Here is an 8,010-nt window from a genome sequence, read left to right as displayed (position 1 = left end):
ACTGTGTCGTCTACGGTAATATTTTTTTCTTCAAAATTCCATATCAATATCTAAAATATTCAAAAACAAAGATGCTTCGACCTGAAGCAATTGTCAAGTATGTATATTTTTAATATATAGGGTGACAGCGAAGCTCAAATCCCCATAATGGAATTCACTGACCCCATATATACCGTATTACGTCACTTGCACACTATGTAACGAATTTATCTTACCGACTATCGTCAAGTTAACGTGAAATTTAGACTAGTGACCTATCAAAATGAGCAAGTCTTCAATACTGTTAGCATTGAAAAACTACTTTCATTGATCCTATAAAAACAGATGCCAATAATAACAACTTGTTAGGTTTAAATGTGTGTTATGAATTTATTTCAATTTTAATCATCAATTTCCTCGTCTGTTAATAGTTATCAAAGGTACCAGGATTATAATTTAGTACGCCAGATGCGCGTTTCGTCTACATCAGACTCATCAGTGACGCTCAAATCAAAAATATTTATAAACCCAAACAAGTACAAAGTTGAAGGGCCTGTTAAAACCTTTCAGTTTTTTCTACGTATCGTTTTGTTTTTAGAAAGGGACGAAACACCTCTACTAACCGTGTATGAAATAAGCCCCGCCTCACTTCTTATCTAATATGGAACATAAAGAGACGTAATTCGATCCACTAATCATCGTGCATGAAATAAGTTCCGCGTCCCTACTAACCTAATATGAAATATACACGGTCTTCACGCGGACGCCAATCATATTCTTAGAAATGTATAGGAGGTAAGTAAAATTATATATGGGTACATAGCGTTTATCTAATATATATATTTAACAAAACATATAGAAATGAGGAAATTTCCTATTAGACAACTATCAACAAGATTTTAATAAACGGTCTCCAACTAGAGCCGTGGTGTAGTGGTTAGTGCATCGGACTACTAACACAAAAGTTCAGGAACTCGATGTTCGGCTCTCCCTTGACACCATTTGCGAGTATGGTCTTGAGGAAACGATGATAGTCCGTCGGAAGGGGACGATAAATGGCTGACCCGTGTTAAGAGAGAGCCATATCTCTTGCACGTTAAAGACACCCTTGTAGATTTCGAAAAAGATCAGGCTAATGCCGCTACACGGCAGCACTCGCACCGGCAAAGTGGAAAGGGATTAATATAAGTTGCAAAACTTGTTTCCCAATCCACTATAAATAAATATGTTTAAACTAAAAATTTCAACTTGTATATGCAGCTATGAAATTGCTCGACATTTGAAATTAGAAAATGAAATAAACAACATCAATCAACGGCCTGGTGTAAGAAACAATATGACAAAGCAGAACTTCTTTCTTTACGGTGTCTTTTAGTTTGCAATGAAGAATAAATATGGGAAGAAAGTCGAATGTTGTAATGTAATAATCAATCAACTCATTTCCCTAAACTTGACATTAAAATTCCAGATTATCATTGGTCAAAACAGGGGAGTGTTACTACTTGATCCCATATATTATTTTATTTTACCCATGATTATAATTTACGCGCTTTATTAAATACGGATTGATAGTATGTACAAGACATGATAATTGAAAATGCAATTATAATTAAGGACCATGTAGTTTGATAAATTAAATTACACATTTAAACCTCAGTTTACAATTTGTTTTGAAGGGTAACAATTTCCTCTATCACCTACCAACAGTTTTGTGTATTTTATATGATGTCCTCCATATCACGTGTACAGGGATAATGTCAGTCATTCTTCTCAATCTTAGTTCATTTAAGTCATCACAGAAAAACAAAGGCACTGATGACCTATGGTGGATGATATTAAAACGACCGTATATTCATGGTCACACATCGAAACTATAAAAAAATGTTATATGACATTGTTTTTGAGATATTTACATATTGTATGACGAAACACATATTTAAGACGAATTGTCGATAATTATTGGTACAATGTAAATCCTACCACACAAACATATATAATATCACATTTTGACTGATGCTTAAACTGTTATAAATGTATAAACAAAAATGTGTTCCTTTCTTTTTTTAGAAAACAGCTTAGGTCATTTAATGATTTCTTAAGCAGAGCGTTGTACCGATAGTTGTGTAGCAAAATATATTTCTGTTCGCTCGGAACGTATTTGTGACAAATTATTGACCTGATAGTCTTAAACCTGAAGTATATGGAGATAATCAAATGCTTGCGTCTCATACGTCACAGTTAAGGTTGCCGTCTTGTAATTGAATGCTCCATAGGTTTACATGCAAATCAGCTGATTTTTTAAAATAAAAAAAAATGTAATGCTACATATAACAAATTTTGCATGTTCATATCATGTATTCATCTATGTTTTAATGTGAAATTGTGATTCAAATCCAAAAAAAGATGAGTCATGTCACGAAGAATAAAAAGTTATGTAATCCTGAAGTTTAAACTATATTTCTACTTTCTGTTTACTGTTTTACTAGGCCGCACCACTGCCAGTAAACATGAAATCCAAATATGATGGAAGATCTTTTAAAGCCCATATATATGTTTCAATTCAGCATTAACTTTAAATCAAATTGAAAAAATTGTGTTCAGAAAAAAATCAAAAAAAACCCGGACTTTTTAATTTCTCTCTATGTCCTATATACCACAACTTACTTAAAACAGCTGTGTTGTGTGTTTTACTTGAATGATGTTTTTTTTTAATATTTACATACATCTCATGTATTGTCACGGAAGGCAATTATGTATGTAACGGGTGCATCATTGTGGCAATCTATAAACCCCATCATTTTCTTGTGAAAACTGCATGTACCAAGTCAGTATGGTGACAGTTGTTTACCAGTTGTTATGTGGGTAAGTATAGTGGAACATTCGGAAATATGAACTTTATCTTATTGACCTCCCAATATGTTTAATGTATGGTGGAGTATTATTAAAAACCCAAACAGTCGTGTAATCAGTATTTTTGGTCACTTGTTGACAGTTGTCTCATTGGCAATCATACCTCATCTTCTTTTTTTTTATATATATATTATAAGTATGGCAGTATTTCATGTATAACAAGAAACGCTCACCTGCTGACTCATTGGTCTCGATAATTTTTGAGTCAATGCGATTCCAATATGTTTTGTGTGTAAATTTGAATTATATTTTTATTTAGTTAATAAGTACTGAATTGAAAAAAAAGTATCCAAGATCAGCTATTTTAAAACAAAAAATAATCAATAATTCATGTGACACCGCGTTTTGATATGAGAATTATTTTTAAGTTGATTAATGAGATTGGGATTCGGTAAACTACTGTCGCCTTTAATCTGTGCGCATGTCTTAAGATCCATGTAGTCGCTTTACTTTTCCTACACCCCCCTTTTTTTATCTTCATCAGCAATATGCAGAAATGTATGGCAATTTTGGATACCCCAAAAAAAACCACATTTTAAAAAACAAGATTGTTTACATATTACAAATTTTGTAAACATATAATAATTTTGTAGCAATTCATTTTTTCTGTTGTTCGTTTTCTCTTATTGCTGATGTATCACCCGCAGTTTTGGTTTGTGACCCGGATTTGTTTTCGCTTAATCGATTTATGACTATTGAACAGCGGTATACTAATGTTGTCTAACATAAAACAGAAGAACATCAACATTACTATGCATATAATATGTACGCCAGATGGGCGTTTCGTCTTCACAAGACTCACCAGTGGGACTCTAGAATAATAAAAAAAAATGTATTGTCAAATTAGATACGATTTTAAAATGCATTACAAATGGAAAATTTGTACCAAATACGGGTAGAAAAATCATAGTTTCAATGAAACCTTATATACTGTAAATTTACAGAAAATTTATATTTAATGTCTGCACATTGTGCTAATAAAATACGTAAACCGTAACACACTTCAATGAACAAATAGTTATTGGGTTCTGGTATGATAACACGTCCCAATTTACAAATTCGCAGTTCAAACATGACTTTCATGTTTTTTTCATATTAAGTTCGAGAGAAGTTATATAACACTGATGGGTGTTTATATATATTTTCAAATTTGCACCTTTACAAACTTTTAACGCGCATAGCCTGTCAATATTATTGTTTTCTGTCATGAGTTAAAATGTATTACAGAATTTCCCTTAACCATGAAAGCCACATATTAATCAATTCTACCATCAACTATAGGAATAAACAAATGATTAGGCATCAATTAAAGATGTTTACAAATACCGTACACATTTTTGTCTGTTGGGGGAAGTTCGAAGTTTAAACCATCGTCTTATGCAATATGTTTACGATGTATAAATAGGAAAACTTACAATATTCATTCATTTATTTGTATTTTTCTGATTACACTGCACAAGGTAAGATAAAATGATATTTACTTTGATACTATGTTCAGATCAATTAGTTTCTTTGCTATTCACGACGTATATTTCAAATATTTAGAAGGTAAATAAAGGCAACAGTAGTATACCGCTGTTCAAAACTCATAACTCCATGGACAAAAAAAACAAAATCGGGGTAACAAACTAAAACCGAAGGAAACGCATTAAATATAAGAGGAGAACAACGACACAACACTAAAATGTAACACACACAGAGACGGACTAAGCATCAGACAAAATCCCTCGAGAAAAACAATTATAACATCAAATGATATAAAATATAACATCAACATATAGAATTATCTCAAACATACACCGGAATAACTCTCCATTATTGTATTATCAAAAGTACATACAATCTGTATGAAAAGACCGCTACATTTCATAACACCCGCCCATTGTAAACGGTATCAAAAATATATTATGAATAAACAAATTTAAATAAATATAGTAAAAACTTCCCCAAGGTCCTGTGGAATAATCTCGTTGAACATTTTACCATCAGCGGTTATGTTTTGGTATATCTTTCATATGTAACGTCAGATAAAGCATACGTGTTTTGTTTTGAGTTATTTGGAGTTGATGTTCATTTGTTTTGTTTTTGTTTTTGGCGATTGTTAAATACAGTTGAAAATGCTGAGCAGATATGTTAAAGATTAGACGAACACGATCTCCAAAACATTCGGTGAAGACCATTTCTGACTCTGACAAACCGTATTGGAAATGAGATATCCCTCGCTCGCCTGTCTTATAATTCACTCTATACAAAGTAAGATTCATCTTAATATTAAAAGAAGACATATTTTAAACTTAAAGCAATCTTGTTTCAGACAATGAAGATATTAACTGTTGTATACCTATTGTTATTGGTGTTAACGGCGGCTGTAGCCCAGTATTACTCTGGACAAGGTATGTACTTCTTTTTAAGCTAAGACTACGACAAAAAGGGGTACATAACGATGTCTTGTCTCTGTGACATTAAGATTCTAAACGAGTATACATGTTCATTACGATGTAAACTTTAAAAATTGTACACCAAAATATTGTTTTGAGATCGATTTCATGTGTTTCCTTCGGTTTTGGTTTGTCACCCGGACTTTGTCCAGTTAAATTGATATAAAACATTTGAACACCGGCATTCTAATGTTGCCATTTTATTCATTCATATGGTTCATTGAACATAACAATGTGGGAATATGACATTAGAACATTGTCAGGTTTAAGGGTTACAGCAACTAGGAACTCGGAACAAGTGTTGATTCTAAGATGACTTTTTCAAATTTCATATAAAATTTTAAAAGAATTTATTTTTACTTCAATTTCCTGGTTCAATGAACATGGACACATGGTAGTGGGAACAAATCTGAAAATCATGGTATCTTATGAAAAAATTATATAAGCCACATTAAATCTTATAAGTGTATGTACCTGATACACCTCGGCTTCAATAGATTCTCATAAATGGCGGTTAACAATTAGACTTCACACAGGAGCACTCGTGTATTGCCGACACAAATTTCCTAACTACTAGTATACACATACATAAATAAATAATTTTTGTTGTTGGCAGGAATGGGAAGATATCAATTTGGGCGAAACAGAGGAGGAGGTGGTAACGTGTTACGAGGGAGATATTACCAGGGCAAATGATTACAACTACTTCATATTTGCTGATTTGACAGAAAAGTGAAATTTTTAAGCCTACCCTATGTTTTCTTGTTATATTTGTAGATTTTGTAGTTTTATAAATAAAATTTACTAAACACAGAATTACGTCTCAATTCTTTCAAATGTATTCCAAAACTTCTAACTATCCACTATTGTTCAACTTGGATCGTTTCTGCCATTTTCCTACCCTCTAGATGTAAGTTTAAAATCTGACATGCATGGTTTCAAACTGAGTTTTTCTCTGCGTATTGGTGTGTTTTCCCCTTACTTTGGCTAGAGGTGTAGGGAAGGGGTGGAACCTCACAAAACATGCTCAACTCGGACGCATTTTTTCGCCTTTCCCACGCCAGGATACTTTTTAATTTTACTTCATTTATATGTTTCAGAGATTAGTATGAAGTCTTATCAAACAGGTTGGCAACATTTCTTCTAACATTTCAAAGGATACTTGGTCATTTGCAGGATAGTAATTTACAGATTTCCATTTTTTGTCTTAATATTGAGGCTGATTCATACAGTACATGCATACCGGTTTGATCGTCGATTTTGGTGGAGCTACATGTTCTTAAGTCTTTTAAGGTTTTTATCTCAAGCATTTCTAATTCTGCTTTGATGTTATTCACGGTCTTAATTAACAGCGTTTCCAATGGTAATATCGCTAGCAAATACAATACAAATAGATTTACCTTGTCCTTGTTGAGCAAAAAATACAATGGAATCCCTGTAGTGCTTTTCAAGTTTAGCCTTAAGTTTAGAGGAATTTCAGTATGTCTTACTTATTTTATCAGCTAAAAGACACTGACACATTGTCAAAAGTGATTACAATACAAGAGACTTTTTGTCACGAATAAGGTCTATAATTTCAACTACACCTAAATGCCAGATCATACGAATCTAATGATCGGTGGATTTTGGTCTATATTCCAAGTATGTGGTCAGACATGCTCCTTGATACACTGCATAATTGAGCAAATTATCTTGCTCTATTCGATAAATTAAAATGTTTTTATCCTTATTAAGAGACACTTTATTTTGCAAATAATGCACTTTGATGTATGGTGATCATTATTTTCAGGCACCAAACAATTAGAGAAATCGGAATATTTATATCTGGTGTTTCCTTTTCAGCTGAAGAACATGAAACTAATTTTAAATTCTGCTTACTTGTATAGATCTGTAAAGCTTTTATAAAATGACCTATGACACCTAAATACAGACAAGTCACTTGCTGTTTCATTGCAGATTCATTCAAATAACAGAAAAAATGATACACCTCTCTTTTCTGCAGCATTTATTAGACTTTTTTTCCAAGATTATGTTGATGCTATTAAAATTTTATCAACAACATAATCGCAGATAATGTATTTGTCAACACCAACTTTTTCTTTATTTTGGCATCTGGCGGGACCAGTTTCAACGAGATTGTCAAATTGTCCATTTGATTGAATTAAAAACAAATCAAACACACCTGTGAAAAAACGAACCCTATGATGGAATTTACTTTCCAAGTTTAATTCCACAAAAAACGAATAAACAACAATATCAAACAACAGAAAATAATCACAAGGCTTCATAAATAAAATGAACAAGAAATATCCTTGAAAATGACTTCAAATGACCTTCGCTATATCACTGAATGTGGGACTATAACTAGAAACCATAACAATGTCGGTAAATCTGTGACAAATATTCGGACTTGAAATCTGGATAAGAAGCTGATATTTAGCCAAATATTTATTTTATTAGGAAATTTCTTCAAAATGTAAATCCGGTCGATTGAAGCATTATACCATAGCTACACTGTTGTGCCTTTAAAATACACATATACTGCACGTGCAAATAATGCTAGATGAAAAACAATGATTTTTCAGTGTTATTTTCAACCATTTTCGGATGCATTAAGGTTTATGTACCCTTCTGTAGCTATTTTTGTACGAATTTTTCAAACCTCAATTGTATCTAAACTACA

The 8,010-nt window shown here is 32.4% G+C and overlaps 1 long non-coding RNA gene across 1 annotated transcript; it reads left to right on the top strand.

The window, feature by feature from the left end:
* Window positions 1-4,234: 4,234 nt before the first annotated feature.
* LOC134714304 (uncharacterized) lies at window positions 4,235-6,143 on the top strand. The gene is made up of 3 exons (XR_010106538.1): window positions 4,235-4,349; window positions 5,204-5,282; window positions 5,944-6,143. It is a non-coding gene; the product is annotated as an uncharacterized LOC134714304 (long non-coding RNA).
* Window positions 6,144-8,010: the final 1,867 nt, after the last annotated feature.

Source organism: Mytilus trossulus, chromosome 4 (assembly GCF_036588685.1).
Source record: "Mytilus trossulus isolate FHL-02 chromosome 4, PNRI_Mtr1.1.1.hap1, whole genome shotgun sequence".
Classification (NCBI taxonomy): domain Eukaryota; kingdom Metazoa; phylum Mollusca; class Bivalvia; order Mytilida; family Mytilidae; genus Mytilus; species Mytilus trossulus.
Note: the sequence above shows the minus strand (reverse complement) of the source record. Positions and strands in the feature narration are given on the sequence as shown.